This window comes from Dermacentor albipictus, chromosome 1, assembly GCF_038994185.2.
Source record: "Dermacentor albipictus isolate Rhodes 1998 colony chromosome 1, USDA_Dalb.pri_finalv2, whole genome shotgun sequence".
Taxonomy (NCBI): domain Eukaryota; kingdom Metazoa; phylum Arthropoda; class Arachnida; order Ixodida; family Ixodidae; genus Dermacentor; species Dermacentor albipictus.
Genome location: NC_091821.1, coordinates 85,340,703 through 85,364,788, shown reverse-complemented (window position 1 = coordinate 85,364,788; position 24,086 = coordinate 85,340,703). Strand labels below are relative to the sequence as shown.

Here is a 24,086-nt window from a genome sequence, read left to right as displayed (position 1 = left end):
ACGCACACGCGCATGCACATGCGCATGCACACTCAAGCCGCGTACTGCCACTCCCCAAAGGTCAAAACACACCTCTTGTTTGAGGGAGTAATCTATGGCGCGGCACCCAACACCATCCGTCTCCGCAGCAGTTTTCTATTCCTACTACCACTGCTGACCAACGTTCAAGAAATATATATATAAAGAAAGAAATATAAAGAAGAAGTAGAAACCTTGGTAAAGAATATACGGGAGCTATATGTGTAAGCAAAAGGGAATAACCTGATTTATAGGGGTAATGTGCGCATTGTTTGTGCTTTTTTTATGATAGGGGCTGTTGGACCCTTTATCCTATGGCCAAATTGACTTTTGTTGCATTACAATGTCCAACGTTCTATTTGCTAACGTACGGTAGGCCACACTGCCCTTCGTAGACGTACTTTGCTTTCTTCGTTTGATGTCGTGCATGTTTTCATGTTTAAAATAAAGAGCATAAATAAGGCAGCCTCGAAATTACACTGGTTTCGTGCAACATCTGTGTTAAGTTTTTAGCAACTTGTGAGATTCTTGGCCTCCATTAAAATATATACTGCGTTACAGTCCGGCAGATCGAAATGCCCACTACGTGCTTGATATATCAAACCTGGTCTTTTCACGCCAAGTCATGCCCAACTATTGGATTTTTAGTTAGTTTAATTTCATCACATCAGTCGATGAGATGCACGGTACATGTGAGCTCGTTCGTGAACTTCCTACTGTACGAACCATGTCGAGGGTTGGGGGGGGGGGAGGCATTTTTTTAAAGTAATTTAACAAACTTGAAAGGGCTTTGTGTGCGCCGTAATAGCTCGGGACAGCTATTGCGGCGCACTCCCTGAAATCTTGCTTCAGATTGTACTCAGATTGTCTTCGGAAGGAAACAGGCAATCCATGTCTCCACATTCAGCGTTAGGGGCAACAAAGCATTTCGTGATATGTATTTGAGGTATTAGAAAGCGAAAATAGTTGCCGGCACGAACGTTAGCAACTTCGAACCATTATGCGACGCGGAATACCTCATCAAGTCAAAAACGGTGCCACAGACAAAAAAAAAAAATAACGCTCAGGAAACAGAACGAAACGGTGAGTTTAAGGCTGGTTTCTATCTCCGCTGCGCTGTTGAGCACTTTATTTTTATTCGTCTCGCTCAATTCGTAGCGAACGACGCTTCCGGCATGCTGAAATTGTAAGCTCTTGCCGCGTAAGCGAGGAAAGGGATTTCATTTTATATCTGTTTGCACTACGTCCTTTAACGTCCGGCGCCTTTGAGTCGCATGGTTCGCGTATGCATTGTGCACGCATGCGACCCTACGTGGGCACAAAACAATCACAATTATGGCCGCTATGACCATGGGAGAACGGCAAGCACATAAATCTGGCGCAGGCTACGCGAATCGGTCGAGCGTTCTTTCATTGTGTATACCAGGTCCATATCGCGTCGTCCTCGTCTATGTGGCAGATCGTCGGCGGTGTACAGAGACGCACAGACGACGCTCGGGTTCGCGTCACAGATGGCCGACGTGGCGAGGCCACGTATAGGGAGCGATTGTGCGGGGGCGTTGTGGCCCTGTGCGAGGGAGGATGTGACCGTTCGCTCCTATTCTTCATTGATGCCCCCCTCCTTTCTTTTCTTTGTTCTTTTGTGCACTGCACTTATTACGGTAGCTCCGAGCACGCACGCATCAGCGACCGGAAACTCAGGCAGTACAAAAGGGACTGGTCAAGATGAAACCCCACGAATGGTAAGGCGGCGTTTTATTTCCCAACGCCTTATTGATTTCCTTCGCAAGCGCCTACCAGTATAAATGTTCCTCCGAAGTGTAGTACCAGTCGCAACACATTGACGCTTGTCGTTCGTCTTTTTGGCAGGCGAAGTGAAATTAACGACAATGACAAGCTTTAACTTTAATGCTGGTTGAAAACGAGACTAGCAGTACTCCGAAAGCGCCAAGAGAGTCTATATAACGTTAAGTAGAACTGACAGCTGGGCGACTTGGTAAGGGTTCAGTTCTTGTAAACGGCGCCGCAGAAAGGTGCGAACGCACAAAGCAGGAGCGGAGGGCCCCACCATTTCACGCGAGTTTAATCGAAACAGTGGGCGCCGCGGCGGAACTTGCCTTCTAAGCAGCAATTAATTGCGCGACGTTCATCGCGTTCCCCCGTTCTTCCTTGTAGGGAAGGCCTCTGTGGCGAAAGTCGTGCTTGTGATGTAGCATGAAGCATTTCATGCTTTTCTTCCACGTAAGATATTGACCATCATTATCAAATTGTACGACGCCTAAATGATGTCAGCAGGAGCAGCAGCAGCAGCCAATAACCTTGTTGCAGTCGTGCATATTTCGGGCCCGTTCTGCCCGCTAATCTATGGGCGTAAGAAAGAAGTGATTTATGGCGACTCTGTGGTCAGTTTTGCGATTTGGTGATTAATACGGTCAGCTCAGGAAGCTTGATGCGACAGTAATGTCTTGTCATCTCTGCGCGTTTTCTTTCATTTTTTTTATGTGTAAAGAAAACCCCTCAAGTAGCATCGTACTTTGAACAACTATTAACAATTTCAACTTTATTTATTCTTCTATTATATACGCTAGAAACATCCTCATGGTCTAAAACTTGCTGTAAACACGCCGACTGGACCCAGGAGGCGTTGTACATGACAGCGCGATAACAGCTAGTACTTTGTAACGTACATAACACTAAACAAACCAAAGCAGCTCAAAACGCACTAAAACAACGACCAAAGATTAAAAAATGATCAATTTTACATCTTTCATGTAAAAGCCTCTTGACACTATAACATGCAATACAGAAACAGATAACCTTAAAGCATATCTAATAAAGGAAAAATTAGACATCCACCCGTTCGTAGCAGTTGCTCCGAACGGGTGGTTGTTGTCGTAGCAGTTGCTACGAACGCGACCTCAAAGCATATCTGAAACGTGGTCATACAATAAGCATCGTTATACATGAATATATATGTCTATACGTGAAAACAACTTGAATTATTTGGAGGCAAATTACTTGTGGCAACATAATTATTAAGCATTTTTGGCAAGTCGTATTTAAATAATTGCAATTTGTATTCAGTGCGAAAGTGTGGTACAGATCAAGGACCAGGGTTTCCGAGCTCTACTGGTATTTGATGGCGCTGCAGGGTTGCTACTGATGTACCAAAATTTATTATCCAACCAAATTAGGAAGACCCACAAAGCTTCAATAGAAGACACTCCCTTACCAGAACAGGAATTGGCCATCCTGGTGCAATATTCGGCCACTCCCTCCCAAATGACTAATTCGATCAACCAATGGCGCTCAGTACCCTGCAGGTGCGGAGCACCTAACCAAGGCGGCGGGCAGACCTGCAACGCATTAGAGGGTGCCAAGAATCTCTGGACCAAGACAGGCGACCAATGGAAACTGACCCTAGCAACCTTTATTAACTCCCCAACTCTGTCGAGTGAGGCTGGCTTAGCAGGACTCTTTGACGAACTATCAGACATTGTTTGGGATATCATTGGCCTTAGCGAGATTAGAAGAACTGGTGAGCCTTATACAGTGCTGACTAACGGTCATATCCTCTGCTATAGAGGTCTCTCAGATAAGAAGCAATACGGGGTAGGATTCCTAATCCACAAGGACATAGCGGGCAACATTGACGAATTCTACAGCATTAATGAGAGGGTAGCAGTGGTAATCAAACTTGATAAGAGGTACAGATTAAAGGTAGTACAAGCCTACGCTCCAACATCCAGCCATGATGATGATGATGAAGTAGATCAGTTTTATGAAGATGTTGAATTAGCGATGAGAAAAGTGCAAACTCGGTATACACAGTAGTAATGGGCAATTAGCAACTACGGCGTCGATTCTAGAAACGCTAGAGGAGAGACGCTGGTAGAATTCGCAGAAAAAAATAAGCTGAGAATAATGAACACCTTCTTCACGAAGCGTAGCAACAGAAAGTGGACCTGGAAAAGCCCTAATGGTGAAACAAGAAATGAAATAGATTTCATACTTTCTGCGGATCCCAGCATAGAGAAGGATGTTGAAGTGTTAGGTAGGGTAAAGTGCAGTGATAATAGGTTAGTGAGGTCTAGGATTCACCTCAATGTTAAGAGAGAAAGAGTAGAATTGGTCAGGAAGAAACAGGCCAACCTAGATGCACTAAGGTTAAAAGCAGACCAGTTCAGGCTGCTACTCGCAAACAAATATGCAGCCTTAGAACATGTTCTTGTGGCCATCCAGACGATGATGTGCATCATCTTCTTCTCGAGTGCACGAAATACGATACACAATGAACGGTACTGCAAGCTAATTTGTTTATATTAAACAAAAGACCATTCACTCTAAACAAGATACTTGGCCCATGGCCAACTGCGGGCCTTCAAAAAAGAGAACTTCTTGCTCTGAAAAAGTTTTTTAGAGGACACCAACATTTTGGGAAAAATATTTAGTATCGGATGATCAGAATACACTAAATGAGTTACATAAACGTTGTTCGTGGTTCATAATTGGTTTATGTGGCGATCGCAACTTTTACGCAATATGTATAACTCTGTTCTGTACTTGCAGTGTATTACATGTGTTGTGTGTTTTGGCTGTTCAAAACATCTAACTTTATATATGCGTACGTGGACTGAACTAATGTACAGAACTTTGCGACTCATGTACTGTTGGACTGTATATTTTTTATTGATCCTGTGCTCTACTGAGTGTTATATTTTGTGTCGTTATTCTCCCTTTTTTACGCAAGTTTGTTTCGTTTGCCAAGTGACAAGGAGTAGCCGGTGCCACCATAAAGGCACCAACCTCTCCTAACATTCCCTTCAGTAAAAAAAAAAAAACAGAGAGATGAAGATGACATAGAGGTAATGAATGAAAACGTAACTAGGCTGGCTTCAGAGGCAGAAATTGAAGTGGGAGGTAAGGCACCAAGGCAACCAGTAGGCAAGCTCTCCCAAGTAACAAAGGACCTAACAAAAAAACCACAAAGGATGAAAGCGTCCAACTCAAGAGATAAGATATAATTCACGGAAGTGTGATAACTAGTCAACAAGGAGAAAATAAGGGATATTCGAAAATATAACGTGAGAGACTGAGAAAGCAGTTAAAAATGGACGCAGCATGAAATCAATAAGAAGGAAACATGGCATAGCACAGGGAAAGATGTATGCACTGAAAGATAACCAGGGTAATATCATCAGCAATCTCGAACTTATAGTAACAACAGCGGAAGAATTTTATTCTAACCTGTACAGCACCCATAGGAGCCACGATACCTTCATTCGAAGCAGTATTAAACAGGTTGCAGATACTACTTCCATAATTAGCGACGAGGTTAGATGGCCTTGCAAGAGATGAAACGGGGAAAAGCGGCAGGAGAGGATGGAATAACAGTCGATTTAATCAATGATGGAGGAGACATAATGCTTGAAAAAGGCACGCTTAAGCTTCGCCTTTAAAAGTGGAACGCGATAGCGTTCAAAGATCCCCGTCTGCTTCTCACGCTTCCCGGCAATTGGAGCGTATGGTACCGTAATGTTTACCCGGAAACGCCGGCCGCGAACGCTATCCAAGAAGGCGGCCTTTGTGGTATCACGGCCTCTTGCGTGGGCTGCAAGGTGGCGGTGCCGAGCACCATCTGGAGGTATTGCAAGGAGCCGGGTGGGCCACTCAACGGGCCCTGAGACACCCACGCGCCGGTGTGCGCAAATGGCGGACGCTACGGCCGGTCTGTGAATTGTAGAATCGCTGGAAAAGGGGTTTCTTTGAGTTTTCGCATAACAGAATTATGTTTTCTCTTATATTCAAATTACAATCCAAGAGCTATCATGTCTGTAGGTTGTGTGTATGTCGTAGTTTACGACTTTCCCACGTACTTTAGTTTGAGAAATTCAATTAGTTCACTAAATTCCTTGCGTCACATGGATAGCCTGGGTATGGGTGGTTCGAATTTTTTTTTCTGCGACACGGGCTCCCTAACGCTGTCACGTTAAAACTGGCGGATCTCTATACAAACTGTCTATCGACTTCAAAGGTCCCAGAGAACTGGAAGAAAGCAAACATTATACTAATCCACAAAAAGGAAGACGTTAAAGAATTGAAAAAGTATAGGACCATTAGCTTACTCCTAGTATTAAATAAAATATTCAAGATAATTTCCAATGGAATAAGGGAAACACTTGACTTTAGTCAACCAAGAGAACAGGCTGACTTCAGGAAGGGATGCTTTACAGTGGATCACATCCATGTCATTAATTATGCAGTCGAGAAATCCGCAGAGTACAATCAGCCTCTCTATATTGATTTCATAGATTACGAAAACGCATTTGATTCAGTAGAGATGCCAGCAGTCATAGAGGCATTACGTAAATATCTTGGAAAATATCTACAGATATTCCACAGCTACCTTAATTCTCCACAAGAAAAGTAGGAAGATACCTATAAAGAAAGGAGTCAGACAAGGTGACACAACCTCTCCAATGCTATTCACTGCGTACATGGAAGAAGTATTCAAGCTATTAAAGTGGGAAGGATTAGAAGTAAGGATTTACGGCGAATATCTCAGCAACCTTCGGTTTGCAGATGACATTGTTCTGTTTAGCAAGACTGGAGACGAGTTACAATAAATTATTGATGACCTTAACAGAAAGAGTTTAAGAGTGGGGTTGAAGATGAATATGCAGAAGACAAAAATAATGATGAATAGCAAGGCAAGGGAACACGAGTTCAGGATCGCCAGTCGGCCTCTAAAGTCTGTGAAGGGGTACGTTTACCTCAATTACTCACAGGGAACCCCTATCATAAGAAGGAAATTTACAGAAGAATAAAAATGGGTTGGAGCGCATACGGGAGGCGTTGTCAGCTTCTGACTGGAAGCTTACCATTATCATTGAAAAGGAAGGTGTACAATCAGTGAATTTTACCGCTGTTGACATATGGGGTAGAAACTTGGAGACTGACAAAGAAGCTTGAGAACACGTTAAGGAACGCGCAATGAGCGATGGAACTAATAATGATAGGCGTAACGTTAAGAGACAGAAAGAGAGCGGATTGGGTCATAGAGCAAGCCTGTATAGACGATATAGTAGAACAGGGGTAATCTGAGATCGCAGGGAGATCCATTCGTCCTGCAGTGGACATGAAATGGGCTAATGATGACGATGCTGATGAAAAGACGATATTTGAAATATAAATCTACCCACAGAACTTGGTATTTCAGTGAAAAAGATATTGTCGTCAATCGGGAATTGATATTAGCAATGTGCGGGAGGAGCGACTTTTGTAGTGTAATTATTTTATTCATATTCGTTCGTGTTGTGGTGTCCCATACTAAACTACAATAATTAAATTGTGAGGTAAATAATCAATGATAAAATTGTAGCTTGGTTTTTATTGGTATGAGAGCTGTACAGCGAACCAGTTCGTTCCATAAATAGAATTAGTTCGTTCCAAAAATATAGTTCTTGCAATACTATTTTTAAGTGAATAAGCAATTCGGGGGTCATAGCTGTGCACTATGGCTGCGTTCACAAAATGAGTATTAAAGTGATCAGCCAACGTTTTATCGCTAACTTCACAATCATTATCAGTAATCGATTTGGGTACCTTACTTTTAGTTTCACGACCTAAGACGCTGTCCATTACCTTCCACGCGGCATCCGGACGCTTCTTGTTGATTTTAAAAGAACGCCCTATGATAGTGATCTATTTTTGCTTGAATTAGTATTTTATTCCATATCGAGTGTAGCAACGCACGATAAAGGCGGTTTTTATTTTTTATCAGCTTGATGTGCTCACTCGTGAAACACGGTTTTCATATCTTTTTTTGAACGCCTGACCTGCCTGAGCGGAAATGCGCGCAAAAGCTTAAAGAAACTCGTTTTGTACTTCGCTTACGTTTCTTTTTTTCTTAACACAAAATTCCAAGCGTGCGTGATTAGAACCTGACTAAATAAATCTAGCGCGTCATTAGAAGTGTGTTGGTAAGTAAGTAATTCATTGTGTTGTTTTTGATATTGTTACTCATTGAATGCACTACAAAAACTGGACAATGATGACTAATATCATAGGAAATTGTACCCATGGTATATACAGGTGTTTCTTTATTTGCAATGACAAGGCTGGGGGCAGATAAGTGGAAGGAGCAACCCTGATTGGTGTAGTAATCAAATTAGTAAGACAGATGCAAGTAGTAGACCGTTTATATCGTGTACAGACTTCTTGTCCTACAAAATATCTATGTCGAAATCACCTCCACAAAAACGATGAACATTTTCAACTAAGCAGAATTCCGAAAACTGACCAAACAAGTTAAAAAACTTTCGATACTGCCGTTTGGAGGGCGGTACCCTTTGGCTGTCCTTGACAATTAACATTTCGTAGTCATGACTTATGAATAAACTATGTGGCATCACTTCGTAATGTCAATTATTTTTAGCTCAAAGCGCGACACCATCTCCTTGCCTATTGCCCGCCGTGGTAGCTATGGCGTTGCGCTGCTAAGCGCGAGGTCGCGGGATCGAATCCCGGCCACGGCGGCCGCACTACGATGGGGGCAAATGGAAAAACGCCCGTGTCCCATGCATTCGGTGCACGTCAAAGATCCCCTCAAAATTAATTAAAGATCCCCTCAAATTCAAGTTAAAATTAATCCGGAGCCCCCCACTACGGCGTGACTCATAACCAGATCGTGGTTTTGGCACGTAAAACAGCATCATTTATGCTCCTCGGCTATTCTGACGGTTCATGTAAAATGAGGTTATAAGCTTCCAGTTTAACTGCATCGTAGCTGATTTGAAACCAAGTTTCAGGTACCATTATGGCGTCAACCTAGAAAGACAATTGATTGAGAAGACAAGCAATGCTGTCACCTTTGCCAACAATGGGACGAGAATTGAAACGCAAAACAGTGGTATGTGTAATATCTGGCAGAATAAACATTTTTGGTAAGAGAAAATCAAGGTATTGCATTTTAAACAGCAGCTGCAGAATCTAACGCAGCATCCAGCATATCTTGAAAAGATCTTCGTCATGCTCTATTCCTATGACAGGTGTTTCGTCAGACTGTCTCGCGAAAACTTTGACATTGTACAACCGGACGGATTTCCATCCATGATCACGTTCTCTACTGATAGCCATTCCAAACAGTCGCTTGAGCGTAGGGCACAGGTGCTCGTTCGGATATATCTTCCAAGAGTTATCAATACCAATGTCTTCGTGGAAAGGCGTGTTTTCCTTGATTTGTTCAACGCAGCGTCAAGTTTAATCCAGGACAAACTGTACAATGATGTTCAATTTTTCTGGGTCTCGAATTGCAACGCGATGACATATTTCAATATCAGACTCTATCATTTTTTCTTTGATGCGTTCCCCCAATTTTTTTAACAAAGTTGAGCACACCACTTTCATCGTCAGGCCTAAGAGCGCATTGTTCTCAAGATTCTTGTTTCTTGAGTACTGTTCCGAGCGCACAAACCTCTCTTCAAGTTCTCGGGATCTGCATTCGAAGGCGTGTCATTATCCTTGAGGCACTTTATTTTCATTTTCTAGTTTATGTCTTGCAGATTCTTTAATTCTCAATTTTACCTTCAGTTCTTCAACTGAGGCGTGACGAAACTCGTTGCTCTAAATAGAATTCTTGTTTTTTACCTTCAGTTGTCGGACCTCAGTGCACCAGTCCCTTTCTATTAAACTCTTGCTTTAGCTGAAGAAGTTCAGCTTTTACTTGGTCTTTCAGTTTAGCCATTTCCTTGGTCATGCTCTGTCAACAGACACAGTCAGCTACATGAAGAAGAGAAGTACACGAACGCAGAAAACAATGCATGGCAGCAGTGACGGTGAACTGTATGGAATAGTAGTAGAGAGAGACAGAGCAAATGATAAAGGAAAGGTAGGGAGGTTAACCAGGAGTGAGCCCGGTTGGCTACCCTACACTGGGTAAAGGGAAAAGGGGACGGAAAGATTAAAAGAACCCAACACCGGGTACGTACCAGGTGTTGGGGAATAGTAGTAATCAGTTGAATACACTACTGACCTGTAGTGAAATGGCAGGCAAGCGCTCAGCGTTGCAGTAGATACGTCGTTAGTGCTGCCAAGTGGAGTGAACTGCAGTGATGGACTCATTTTTGAAGCTTTGAGGCTGTGAAATTGTCATTTATTGGCTCAGCTGACAGTCGTGCCTGCAGGTACCAGAGAATCCTCACCGTGCCCGTCCCGACACGCGCACACGTGTATGGTGCACTGGTGTGAGCACAACTTGCAACTTCTGAAGCAGGGAATCTGCAGCAATAAGGCAGACAAGCGCTCGGCGTTGCAGTAGATACTGCTACCAAGTGAAGCGAACTGCTGCGTAGCACTCATTTTTGAAGATTTGATGCTGTGGCGTTATCTGATGCAGTTTATTGGCTCAGCTGACAGTCGTGCCTCCAGCTACCAGGGAATCCTCACCGGGCACGTCACGCCACAGCTTGCTATCAGGCAAGCTGCACTTAAGGCCACTATTATGTGATATTTTTTTCCTGCATTAGTTCCCTGTATAAGCCACCTCAACCAGCGAGCTTTAATGAATTGCAGAAGAAGTGTGTACCTTTACTTTGTTGAAAGACATGACCCTTGCTCCCTCGCATCCTGCCGCAGACGAATTCAGAGGGAGGCCTTTTTGCTTGCTATCATTTCGTACGTCATTCTATAGGCGCACGTCAATACAACTTAGGCGAGTTCAAGTAGGTGTAATAGCAATGAACTTTATTACAGAAAGCATGCGAAGCATTCGGGCCTTGTTCCAGGAGCCCGTCGGGCGCCTACATCAACGCAGCGTCAATCCTACAGAATCCGCTGATCATCCTGTGTGGTGGCGCAAGATAGCCACCCGACGATTGAAGGGAGGGTGAGGGTGCAGCTTTCGGAAAGTACCGGGGGCACTTGTCCAGCCCGTTTCGGTTATAACTGGTGTCGAGTAAAGCGTTAATGTAGACTGAAAGGAGGTATTTACGGGCTTGAATTTTGGTACCATGCGCCTAAAGCCCTGGATTCTTTATCTGTTAGCTTCAGATGGTCGTTACTAGAAACTGAGCCGCTTGATTCGCTCCATTCTCGCTCATACACAGCAAGATTCAACAGATTAATGGCCTACGGGCCTACAGATTATAAATGTCCAAGAACGTGAACGCAGGGTGTCGTGAAGATTTTGGACATTGTGGACGGAAAATGCTGTAGCTCGACTGATAAAGCACCGCACGCGTTGTGTGCAAGTTGTGGGTTCAGCTACCATTGGTGATAAGTTCCTTTCTACAGCGAAGCTGTATACCTCTACCGTCAAAGGAAATTTTCGTGTCGTGATAAGCAAAAAACTCCCCATACGTGGGCCCATTCCGGAGATAGTGCAATGCCGGGCCGACCCGCGGCGGAGGTGAAGCAGACGTTAAGGGCTCCCCATGCATGGGCCGATCCCGAAGATAGACAACACCGGCCCCATGTGGCGGAGGTGAAGTAGGCGTTAAGCACTCCCCATACGTGGGCCGACGCCGACGTCAGTGCAATGCCGGGGCGACCTGCGGCGGAAGTGCAGTTCGCCATTAAGGAGCCCACATACACAGCTTCCCCGGTCATCCTTCTTCACAGGTTGGAAGGTCACTGAGATTATTCATCATCACCGTCAGCTTATTTTATGTACTGCAGGACGAAGGCTTCTCCCTGCGGTCTCCAATTACCCCTGTCCTGCGCCAACCGATTCCAACTAGCACCCGCAAATTTCCTAATTTCGTCGCACTACCTAGTCTTCTGCCGTCCTCTACTGCGCTTCCCTTCTCTTGATACCCATTCTGTCACCCTAATGGTCCAATGGTTATGTAATCTGCGCATTACATGACCTGCCCAGCGCCAATTTTTCTCTTAATGTCTATTAGAATATCGTCTATACCCTTTTGCTCTCTGATTCAAACCGCTATTTTTCTGTCTTTTAAAGTTATGCCTAGCATTCTTTGTTCCATCGCTCTTTGCCCGGTCCTTAACTTGTTCTCAAGCTTCTTTGTCAGTCTCCAAGTCTCTGGCCCATATGTCAGCACCGGTAAAATAAACTGATTCTATGCTTTCCTTTTCAATGATAACGGTAAGCTCCCAGTCAGGAGCTCACGATGTCTGCCGTATGTGATCAAACCCACTCGTATTCTTCTGTAAATTTCCTTCTCATGGTCAGGGTTAGTTGACCTAGGTCAGGGTCAGGGTCATTAGTTGACCTAGGAAAACTTACTCCTTCACAAACTCTAGAGGCTGCTTTCCGATCTTAAACCCTTGTCCCCTTGCCCGGTTATGTATCATTCTATTTGTCTTCTGCATATTAACCTTGAACCCCACTCTTGCACTCTCCCTGTTAAGGTCCTCAATCATTTGTTTTAACTCGTCCGCACTGTTGCTGAATAGAACAATGTCATCGGCAAACCGAAGGTTGCTGAGGTATTCGCCCTTGATCCTTACTCCTAAACCTTCCCAGTTTAATAGCTTGAATACTTCTTCCAAGCACGCAGTGAATAGCATTGGAGAGATTGTGTCTCCTTGTCTGACCCCTTTCTTTATAGGTATCTTTCTACTTTGCTTGTGTAGAATTAAGGTGGCTGTGGAATATCTGTAGATATTTTCCAGGGTATTTACGTAAGCCGTCTGTACTCTTTGATTACGCAATGCCTCTATGACTGCTGGTATCTCTACTGAATCGAATGCTTTTTCGTAATCTATGAAAGCGATATAGAGAGACTTAATGTACTCTGCGGATTTCTCGATAACCTGATCAATGACATGGATGTGATCCATTGTAGAGCATCCCTTCCTGAAGCCAGCCTGTTTACTTGGTTGACTAAAGTCCAGTGTTGCCCTTGTTCTATTGGATATTATATTGGTAAATATTTTATATAATACTGAGAGTAAGCTACTACTTCTATATAATACTCTTGTGCCCCCGAAACTAGAATATGCTTCTTCCGTTTGAGATCCTCACACCAAATTACTCATACAAGCCCTCGAATCCATCCAAAATCGTTCTGTTCGTTTTATACTCTCTAACTATTCTCGTTCAGCCAGTGTAACGCTAATGAAGAAAACATTAGATCTTCCTGACCTTCCCTTACGCCGTCGTATTTCTCGATTATGCCTCTTTCACAAAATATATTTCACCTCTGACACTCTTAAGCAGTCACTCTTTACTACTCCTTCTTACTTTTCATCCCGCATGGACCACCGGTTCAATGTTGGCGTGCCAAGCTGCAGGACTAATCTTTATTTTGATTCGTTTGTTCCGAAGACAAGCGCGGACTGGAACCACCTTCCTGCCTCCGTCGTGTCCATCGCAGTACCCGAAGTCTTCAAGTCTGCGGTATACGATCACCTTCATTAACCTTCCTACTAAAAATGTATTCGTGTATAGCCATTTGCATTTTTGTATACCCACTCCTCTCTGTAACGCCGAACGGCCCTGAGAGTAAATAAATGAAATGAAATGAAATGAAATGAAATGGGCCTATAATTTTTCAGTTCTTTAGTCTCCCTTTTTGTGGATTAGTATAAGGTTTGCCTTCTTCCAGTTTTCTGGGACCCTTGCAGTCGATAGACAATTGATATAGAGAGCCGCCAGTTTTCGTAGCATTATGACTCCTCCATCTTTGATTAAATCGACTGTTATTCTATCCTCTCCTGTCGCTTTTCCCCATTTCATGTCTTGTAAGGCCCTTCTGACCTCATCTCCAGTTATAGGAACAGTTTCTGTATACTGTTCATTATTGTTTCGAATAGAGCATTCCCGGGTCCTCCGAGTACTGTACAGGTCAGTATAAAATTCTTCCGCTGCTTTTATTATATCTGCGAGATTGCTGATATTACCCTACTTATCTTTCAGTACATACATCTTGATTTGTCCTATGCCAAGTTTCCTTCTCACTGATTTCAGGCTGCGTCCATTTTTTACCGCTTCTTCAGTCTTTCTCACGTTATAATTTCGAATATCACTTATTTTCGCTTTGGTGATCAGTTTTTACAGTTCCACGAATTCTACCTTATCTCTTGAGTTGGACACTTTCATTCTTTGTCGTTTCTTTATGAGGTCTTTTTTTGCTTGGGAGAGCTTGCCTACCGGTTGCCTTGGTGCCTTGCCTCCCACTTCAATTTCTGCATCTTAAGACAGCCTCATTACGGATTCATTCATTACCTCTATGTCATCATCATCATCTCTCTGTTCTAAGGCTGCATATTTATTTGCAAGTACCAGCCTAAATTTGTCTGTTTTTACCCTAACTGCCTCTAAGTTCACCTGTTTTTTTTGACCAATTTTACGCTTTCTCTGTTCAAATTGAGGTGAATCCTAGCCCTCACTAACCTATGATCCCTGCATTTTATTGTATCCATCACTTCAACATGCTGCACTATGCTGGGATCGGCAGAAAGTATGAAATCAGTTTCATTCCTTGTTTCACCATTAGGGCCTTTCCAGGTCCACTTTCTGTTCCTATGTTCCCTGATAAAAGTGTTGATTATTCGCAGCTTATTCTTTTCTGCGAATTGAATCAGCATCTCTCCTTTAGCGTTCCTAGAATCGACACCGTAGTTGCGAATCGCTTCTTCACCCGCCGGCCTTTTCCCCACTTTTGCATTGAAGTCGCTCATTACTACAGTATACTGAGTTTACACTTTTCTCATCGCTAATTTAAGGTCTTCATAAAACTGATCTGCTTCATCATCATCATCATGGCTGGATGTTGGAGCGTAGGCTTGTACTACCTTTAATCTGTACCTCTTATCAAGTTTGATTACCACTGCTACCCTCTCATTAATGCTGTAGAATTCATCAATGTTGCCCGCTATGTCCTTATGGATTAGGAATCCTACCCCGTATTGCTTCTTATCTGAGATACCTCTATAGCAGAGGAGATGACCGTTAGTCAGCACTGTATAAGCCTTACCAGTTCTTATAATCTGGCTAAGGCTAATGATATCCCAAACAATGTCTGATAGTTTCTCAAAGAGTCCTGCTAAGCTAGCCTCACTCGAGAGGGTTCGGGTGTGAAACGTTGCAAGGGTCAGTTTCCATTTTTTATTTCACCTTTATTTCCTTTTTGTTTCTTTTTTTTCTTTATTAAAATATTAGGTTCATCGCATCTTCATTCTCATCTGGAAATAATTGTAGAATTAAATAGAAAATTCATTTGCCTTTGTGCTCAATGTTTTTCCCGTATATAGTTCTTAATGCGGCGAGTTTAGAAAGGGCACTGTCTTCGCGTATGCAACCTGTATTACAATCGTTATTTGTGCTACCCTTACTGGAGTTGCAGATTTCCTTACAGACCCCAATAACCTTGCCTGACTATGAATTCTACTGAAGTATGCTTGCATTTACGGTATCTCGGCACTTCTATGTGAGTGCAGTCACTCTGTTTAAGAAATCAGTGCGAAGCAGTGAAATATTGTGAGCAAGAAAGCAGATTTTTGTCTTTATATGCACCGCACTACCCTTGAAATATTGTGGCCACTTTCGTTTCATTTATTTCGTTATTTTTTTTGCTGTGTTTGCATGCACGATAGCAACTTTTCATTCTTTATAGCCATTTTTGACTATATTAATGTCCGTTACGTGCATTCTATGCGCTTTATTACGTAACTAATGAGTACACCGTACCTCAAGCTATATATATGTTGTACTGTTAAGCGATTCCTGCTAAAATTATCGGAGAAACCGCGCACATTCGCTAAAAACTAAAATCTTTTCCTGCACGGTGTATGTGCTTCACGAGTGAACTCCCAATTAGTCATTTCGTTCAGTGCAGGCACCGAGGGTTGCGTGGTGTGTCGCGTCGCACTGAGCCTTCTGGCCACTCGAAATGATATCATCAATCCATAAAGTCCATATTTTCTCCGGAGAGCTGACTGATACAGGACCAGACCTCTGGTCATGGCCCACTCGGCATCCTATCTAAATGGGCGTGCGAGTCAGCCTAAGCTTCAGCACGTGCCTGCAGCTAATCCAGCGTGGGGATTGGGCGCACTATAGATGCATCCACTCACCAGGATCCTGGCGACGAGGGTGCATCATCGGCTCCGCGTGAAGTTTTGTGCAGACGTCTATTGCGGTCTAGATGGGAAAAAAATGTGTGCACGTCTGCGCTGCGTGGAGCTGCTGCGGTAATACCACTGACACTATGATACAATGTCTCTGCCGGTTATAAGCTAAGTGACTACCCCGACTATACCGTCAAACTAACATCCCACTGAAAGCAAGATGTCAACAGGCAAATAAATAAATAAATAAATAAATAAATAAATAAATAAATAAATAAATAAATAAATAAATAAATAAAGATGCTGTCTCTATGAACTTAAAATATCAAGTGCGTCAAGCAGGCCCATCGCCAGAATTTCAGGCTAGCAAACGCTACGCTGAAACCTCAAATGCCACCTACATCGTTCACGTGGTGAATGTCTTCACTCTCGATAATGGGCCTGTCTTCGTATTGTTTCTTGCGTAGTGCATTGAATTACAAGCCGAGCAAATATCAGTCAAAGCTTTACTGGATGTCATGAATCTTGAGTGCTGTGAGGGGGAGTGCGCCAAAAAAAATTTTTTTTATTGTGTTATCAAAACAGGCAACTGGCGTTCCCTGTCGGATTCAATGTTACACGTGCGGCGAGCGAGAGCGCATGGGCGCGTTGCACGTGCCTCCAGCGCCGCACTTCCCCGACCCCCGCAAAGCAATTACTTTCTTTGCTCACGCCATGAGGATGTCAGGCATGGCTTGGCGCCGAAAGGTCTAACTGAGAGCTAACTAAGATTCAACGCTTAACACGCCACTATTTTGCTTTTAATGCCAGTTTGATTGGTATTACGCAGTTTCAAATATCAAAGCTGCATTGTTTCTGGATTGGTTTCATGCAGCGAAACTCTGTTTCCTTATATATGTTAACTCACGACGAATTGGTTCTTCTACGATCAGTCGAGCAGCTCTCAGCCCATCGTAATCGTGGATATAAATTAGCGAAGGCGGCCGGGCAGTAGCAAACACCTTTTACGAACAGAAATCATTGTGAATTCGACCACTGATTCATGGCTTTTATTCGTCCACAGAGCCTAAAAAGCCGTATGGTTATAATGCATTCTCCGTTCTTGAATTTATGTGACTACCACAGGACGGTTGGTTGTGTATATATATACATATTGCCACTAACCCTTACCATAATTTTACGGTAATCAGCATTTATAGACACGTCACATTCCCAGACATGAGTAAGTTTGTTAGAATGCATGCCCATCATCATCGAAAGTTTCCTTACGTAACTGCTTTTTGTAAATGGCCATCGCCGCGGGGATGATCTTCTTATCAAGCCAGACACTATTACGTCGCATGCTCCGAAACGCCAGACAGTCAGGAAATGCATTTATCAAAGAAGGGCCGAATTCCCAAAGGTTTTGGTTCAAGAGAGGCGCTTGCCTTTGGCCAGCTGTATCGCTAATATTTTGTCCGCCATTACAATTGGCTAGCATCTCCTCTTGCGAACAGTTTTTGCTTACGGACTTTGCTGTGAATACGCGCCGAGAAACAGAATTCACAAATGTTTTCTTTCGTCAGTTCTCTTTTGTATTGGCTGCTGCCTTTGCTAATAATATGCCCAACATCACAAATGGCTAGCACCTGCTCTAAAAACAGTTCCAGAGTACGAAATTCCTTTAGAATACAGACACTGGGCCCGCGGATTGAGAAATATCTTACGTTAGTAGTGTTCGCAAGAACAAATCCTAGTGAATTGTGATACGCGACATATTCTTAGCGAAGCCGGCCAGCTTATAGAAAAGGGCGAATACAATGTCAACTCGGTATTATTTCCGCATCTCACCCTTCCACCCCCCTAATACCGCATTTATCGCGCGTTTGTGTGAGATGACATACATATAGCCCTGTTTATTTAAAGAAACTTTCAATCGCAACTGCCTCTTTGTGGATACGAACTTCCTACGCCAAGAGCGAGAAGCCAAGTGAACCATCCCAGAAACTATTTATCGTCAGGTTATCATTTCCTCTTCCCTCCATTTATCCTGCTTCAGCTACGTGCGTAAGCGGCATCCCATGCGCGAGCAGTAAATTTTTTTCAACGACACAACAGGAAGGCTCAGAAGTCAGTCGTTTTCAGCGCACTGCAAAGACGTCATCGCGGATAAGGGAGGGATGATGCGTCTTCATCGCAAGGAGCACAGTGAGGCGCAAGTGAGAGGTGGGCACAGTTGTATATGCGGAGTTCATGCACTATTTTGCTCGACCGACAGCATGATTACATTTCTGTGGCTCTTTTTCCTTTTCTCTCTCTCGCGATGAATCCGTCTCCAGCAGACCTACAGCCCACGAATGCACCGCTGTACGAACAGAGGGCGTGAACATTGGGCAATGGTGATGGATGACGATATCGCGCACGTCGATGAATGCACGAATTATAACGATGTCGCTATTGTCACGCTTGTCGAGACCTGCCCGCGCTCGCAAGGCGTACTTCGGGCCGAGAATGAACCCGAAGCCGCGCCTGCCGGAAGAAGCGTGCCCCTGCGTGGTGCGACCGATGCAGTCTTCGTTTTCGACGCACTGAAGTGCGACATCACTTCCGCAAAAAAAAAAAAAGAGTAAAGGTGACCGCAGTGGAAGCGCGCTTTTACGATGCATGACGGGCGAAGGGTGACTGACGTCCCGCGCCGTGAATGTGACAAGCGAGGCCGTTCGTACTAGCAGGGGGTTCGGCTCTTGGGTGCCCTCAGCTGCCTCCTGCCGGACGCTGTAGCGGAAAGCCCGGCACGAAAGGTGGGTTAGATTCTGGAGGCGGCAACCGTACGCGGTTCGGGTGTGAGGGAAAATGGGAAAGGTGGAGACGAGAGGAGTTTGACTGATGACTGCCGGGCATTTGCCACGACGTCTTTCTTCCTTCGCGACCTCAGCCGCATTGAAAGCCGATGCGAGTGGCCATCCATCCAGTCGCCAATTAGAGGAAGGTTTGTTTCCATCCGGAGTCTTGAAGTGAGTTCGGGGCTGTTCATGTTCGCGACGCGACCACGTGCGTCGGGACCATAGGCGCAGCTGATCGACTGCGTCGGCGGGGCGTGGTTCGATTCATTTTTCCTCGCCGACACTTGCAGGATCAGGCACCCTGGCGGATGCAGAACGCGAAGAGTTGCGCGCATGTATACATCTGCGCTGCGTTCCACGGGTGGGAAGGCTACGTGCTTTGCCACAAGATGTCGGCGCTTTGTCGTTGATGGCGTGCCCGACTCTCGGTTTGCCCCTTGTCAATAACTTTGTGAGGGCGCTATTGTAAGGTCGCATGGGGCGTGCGCCTTTGTGGTTGAAGCATGCTAGCGCAATAGTAGTTGTTGAGGGAGGCGAGCGTCAACACTTTTGGCGCCGACATCACATAGTCACACTTTTCCGTGAGTGATTCAATTTTATTTTGGACATGCACAGAATGAAGCTGAGCACAAAGAAACAAAAATGAACCTCGATATAAAGATGACGAGCAATAAGCGGAAGCTGGTAGAATGCTGTCATCCAGGTTGTGAACTTTGACCCCATGTGCTGAGCCAACATATGGCGTTTGCTGTAAATTCGCAATAAATAATAAATAAATAAAGGAAGCAGCCACGAAGAAATTCAATGGGCACACGATGTGAAACGAATACAATGTAGACTTTGGAGTAGTGGGATGGAAGCCAAAATTTTTATGTAAACGGCGAGAATGACACGATATACGATAACACACGAAAATGGGATTTGTCGATTTAGCCACTCAGCGCGTCCGAAAGCTTTCGATCATAACGCCAACACTACGTGCTTTTGTTGGCATTAATTTGATGCCACGATATCTTAAGATGAATGTGCGTGTCGTATAGGTACTGAGAACTTGGCTCACGTCCTAACTTCCTTTTCCTCTGTTAACATTTACCCGGCTTTCTCAACCCACCCTTTCCTTCGTCTATCGTTTTGTTTTCCAGTGTTTCAAGCTTGCCAGAGAGTGCTAATTCTTCCATGTCCTCGGTCATGTTTCCGGGTTTGTTAGCTTTACTGTCAAACAGAGCGCTCCTTCATTCAAACTGGCACCGCCGGTCCGGTCAGCATTCCGCCCAAACTACACGCTGTTTCGAAGCGGCGTCGGAAATTAAGCATGACCGAAAGGACACCGCAGAACGCGCCCTCTCCCGGCTCGGGGAGTTCGTCAGTACACTCAAGTTCGCAGCGTCGCTGAAGAACGTGGTTCAAGTGACGCCGTCGCGGGCGTTCCGGCTCGTGAACCTCGGGTGCTGTTCCGTGCGCTTTGCTCACTGAAGCCCTTCTTTTCATCCCCCCTCGCCCCTCCCTCCCCCAATTCACTTTATTTCTTTCTTAGCTTCGGCAAAAGAAGCTTGGCTGAGTTCTAACCCATCTTCCTTTTTCCCGCGATTCAAAAAACAGCAAGCACGAAAGAAAGAATTAGAATGGATGAAAGGACGATTTGTAAACTGTCCAGGAACAGCGTCGTGGGCGCGCTTCGCACCTCGGTCGCGAGCAAAACGGGTTGTCGCGTGAACAACGTTTTGCCACACGACAGGAGCTCAGCGTGCGAGAGAGACTCATGAATCATCCGCCAAGCTGACGGGTGTCGCCTTTCCGAAAGCCCGCGGGTGGTCGCTGGACCACCGGCGACGGGTTTATTGAGTCGACGTGGTGTTGAGGATCGTGTTCGCGTTTTCGGAGGCGGCAGTCCAAACACCTCACAGTTGGAGAAAGAACACTGCGGTTTTCTCTCCCTTCGGGGAACGCGCCGAGTCCGTCTTTCTAAGAGTGCGGTCCTGAAGCATGCGCGCCGATTCCCGTTCTAATGTTGTGAATTTCACGTTAACCAACTAATGGTGTGCGCAAAGTACAGTGCCATAAAAATTGTGCACTGAAATAATTTGTAAAACAATTTTCTTATTTGCATTCCACGCAATAATTTCAACGAAGTATAAATTGTAAGCTTGTTACAGACATCAAGAAAAATCTCGGTATAAGGCAGTTATGGGCCCGAAGGACTTCAGTTGATAAAATACTTTTTCTGCACTCCGTATAAAAAAATAAAATGATACGTGGGAAACACAAAATGATAAGCGTCAATTGAAGATGCCAGATCTACGCTGCGTCATATCTTTATTGTGCGCTGGTTCTTGCGAATATTTTAGTCGCTTTAAATCTTGGCACAAAAAATGCATGAAAAAAGAACGCTTATCAACGCCAGCAAGGAATAAACGCATAGCAATGAATAAGCAACTGCGTTCGAGCAGCGAGATTGTCCATTGCACTCTCCTGTGAATGCAGCTGAGCGCGCGTCTCGGACAGCAGTAGGAAAAGTTTAATCCCGAACACCCATGTCTACATGGTCGAAGTGAATGCCACGATATACGACCATCATCACATATTTCTAGCCAGCATGCGATCAAGAAATTTGACAAGTGTCACTCATAGCAGTGTTCGCAAAATTCAGTAATAACTTCGCAACAAAATTAGGCGTATATGAGGAAAGCCTTGTAAGCAGATTTAGGATGTGCTTGACTGAAATAGCATAGGCTAATGAAAGGAAACATAACATAGGAATAGTGACACGAAAGCTCTGCTGCGTCAAAGAAGTACCGCTGACCTTTGTACCTTAATTGAAGGTCATTGTTGTACTGTAATATTACGGTTGTGTCGACGAATGCTAAGTAATAAATATGTAATTACCCCATGATAGGCCTTGGTTCCATCATCATGCTTTATACTTTGTACATGTCCCGTAGCCACGAGTAATTCTTACACTCAATACCATCTTAATCGCACTGCTAGTGGATGCTGCTCATGTTTCCTATGACAGTTTACGCAACTTCATGGGAATAAACAATGTGGCAGTTCTGATACCGAATGTTTCCTAGCCTTGGACGCATAAATAGTTCTAGTGACTGTATACTTGCACAAAACCGTACAGCAGCGTCCACACCTCACTCGTTTTTCTTGAAGTGTTTCGTGAAAATCTGTCGAGATGCAGCACCAGGAACAACTCACCACAGTGTCAATAATTTCGTGCTTCCATTCCCATCGTCTGCCTCATCTGTTTCCTGTGCTTTCTTCGAGTACCGTCTAGAACACAGCGGACCTACTAACAACAATGCGGTTCCTGTCTCCATCGGTCTGGCCAACGCATTATTTCACACAGCGCTAGTTAGCGTACGCGCAGCTATACCGGCTGATGTCATCGTAGCCTACGCACAGCACTCAGGCCAAGCCATGCCTGAGCTTGACGCAGTGCGTGCTGCACCCGCCCGGGCTTTCTTGTGGCAAGAAAGGCGAACGAGGGCGTGTTTATTTTGATTCCGGTACAACGTGGCGCCCCGTCCGAGCACCGAAGACACGATGGAGGAGTCCCACTTCGTCTCCCTCTTCACCCTTTGTTACATGCGAGAAGGGATTAAAGGCGTGCAGCTACGAAGCTCCGTAAGACGTGGCACTCGCTTCAGAAGCACGCATTCACTGTTGTCACAGTACTGGTGTTTTCTTAGCCGTCGCACTCACGCTGGTGCACCTAGGTAGAAGGGGAAAAAAAGGCAATGAGGTGGTTTCGCGGGCGTCGGGGTGAGGGAACGAATAAGAAGCGATGTTGTAGGCCAGTGTTCCTTCCTCGCGCATACCTGATTCGGTCAGGAGCAAGGAAGCATGGTCGTCTCCAATCTATCGTTCCTTCCTGCATAGTGGTCAAGGAAAGGAAGGCCAACAGTCCGCCACGCATCCCTATTCCAATTGCTTAGACTAGGGCACCGCCGCATCCGTAGGGTCACTGGACCTGCGCACCTGAAACAACTTGGAGCCGCACGTCTTAGAAAGGAGCCGCCGGGGTCGATCGACGTCGAGACCTCTTTGAGTATGCGCGTACACAGGGGTCGCGTAGCGGCACAATGGCCGAGAAAATAACTTGGCTCAGGGTGGGCCATTCTAGCCGCATTCAGAGCGAAAGAGAGATATACCTAGAGCCTTCGCTTCTCGCCGTTCCTCCTTTCTTTCGCGCTCGGCAGGCCCTGCTACGACGACGGTGCGAGGAAAGACGCCTTTGAAGTTCGGCGCTCAGCGCCTTTTGTCACCACGACGCCTTCGCTTCGAAGAGGTGTGCGGCTACGTACAGCTTACAGCGCGAGCTCCCTCCAGGCTAGAAAGACCTGCGCGCAGTAAACGACCTGGTTTGCGTTATGTGATTTGTACTAGCGTGTTTGAGAAGAGCATGGCGATTTGGTTTCTTACTTGGTTCTTTTCTTTTTGTAATCAAAAAAATTTTTCTTTCGATTGCTTTTTGCGAGCTTGCCTTTCGGGAAAAGAATAAAATAAATACATCAAGGTTGAATAGAAAAAAAAAGAAGGAAGTACGAACCGAAGGCAGAATTTTTCGTGTCTAAGGAGCCATTGACCGCAATTTCCGATCTTCCTGTTCAACGATTCTGCATGTGATGCGTGGCTCGGAAGAAGATGGAAATCTCGTCTTCGGATTCCTACTGAAAGGTTGTTATTTGCAGGTCCTATCGAAATTCTGAGGTCAGCGCCCTAAAGTACATTGAAGGAAAAAACAGCAACTTCTTGGTATTTCCCCTTGAGGCATAAATAACTGAACGATCTGTGGGTCCCAGCACTGGCCTGTAGAAAACAACTCGCATATACCGAGTAGAAAACAGTTGGGAACAGAAATACTCCGCGATAATCTTATCTCCATGGACGTTACTTCATCCATGCCGTTTTCAATTGATAGTGTGCCTGTTGCTGGTGGAGTCGACCGAGAGCGCCGGTGAACCAAACGAAGCCAGGCGTGTGTGGTATTACACCAGATTGTCACTAGTGGTTCGATGAGGATAGCTAATGCATAATTATTTTAAGGGCTGTGGCTTGCCTTCGATGTTTCATATGAGAGAGGCCGAACTTGCAGAATCTTTCAAAAGGGAGGTATTTTGGACCTATGTACAGGGTATGTCTTAGAACTGTGATTATTGTTCTTAGATGTTTAGTTGGCTGCTTTCTTTCACTAAGGTATGAATA

The 24,086-nt window shown here is 44.8% G+C and overlaps 1 protein-coding gene across 4 annotated transcripts in view; it reads right to left on the bottom strand.

Annotated features, from left to right (window-relative positions):
* LOC135896226 (neurogenin-3-like) overlaps window positions 1-24,086 on the bottom strand; it is a 181,285-nt gene that overhangs the window by 102,453 nt on the left and 54,746 nt on the right. For 2 of the 4 annotated variants that reach the window (XM_070532868.1, XM_070532886.1), the window contains exon 1: window positions 22,077-22,201. The exons of the other annotated variants lie outside the window; for them this stretch is intronic. The gene's annotated coding sequence lies outside the window, so the exon portion shown is untranslated. Of the gene's footprint in view, window positions 1-22,076; window positions 22,202-24,086 lie in introns of those variants that run through there. 4 annotated transcript variants of the gene reach the window in all.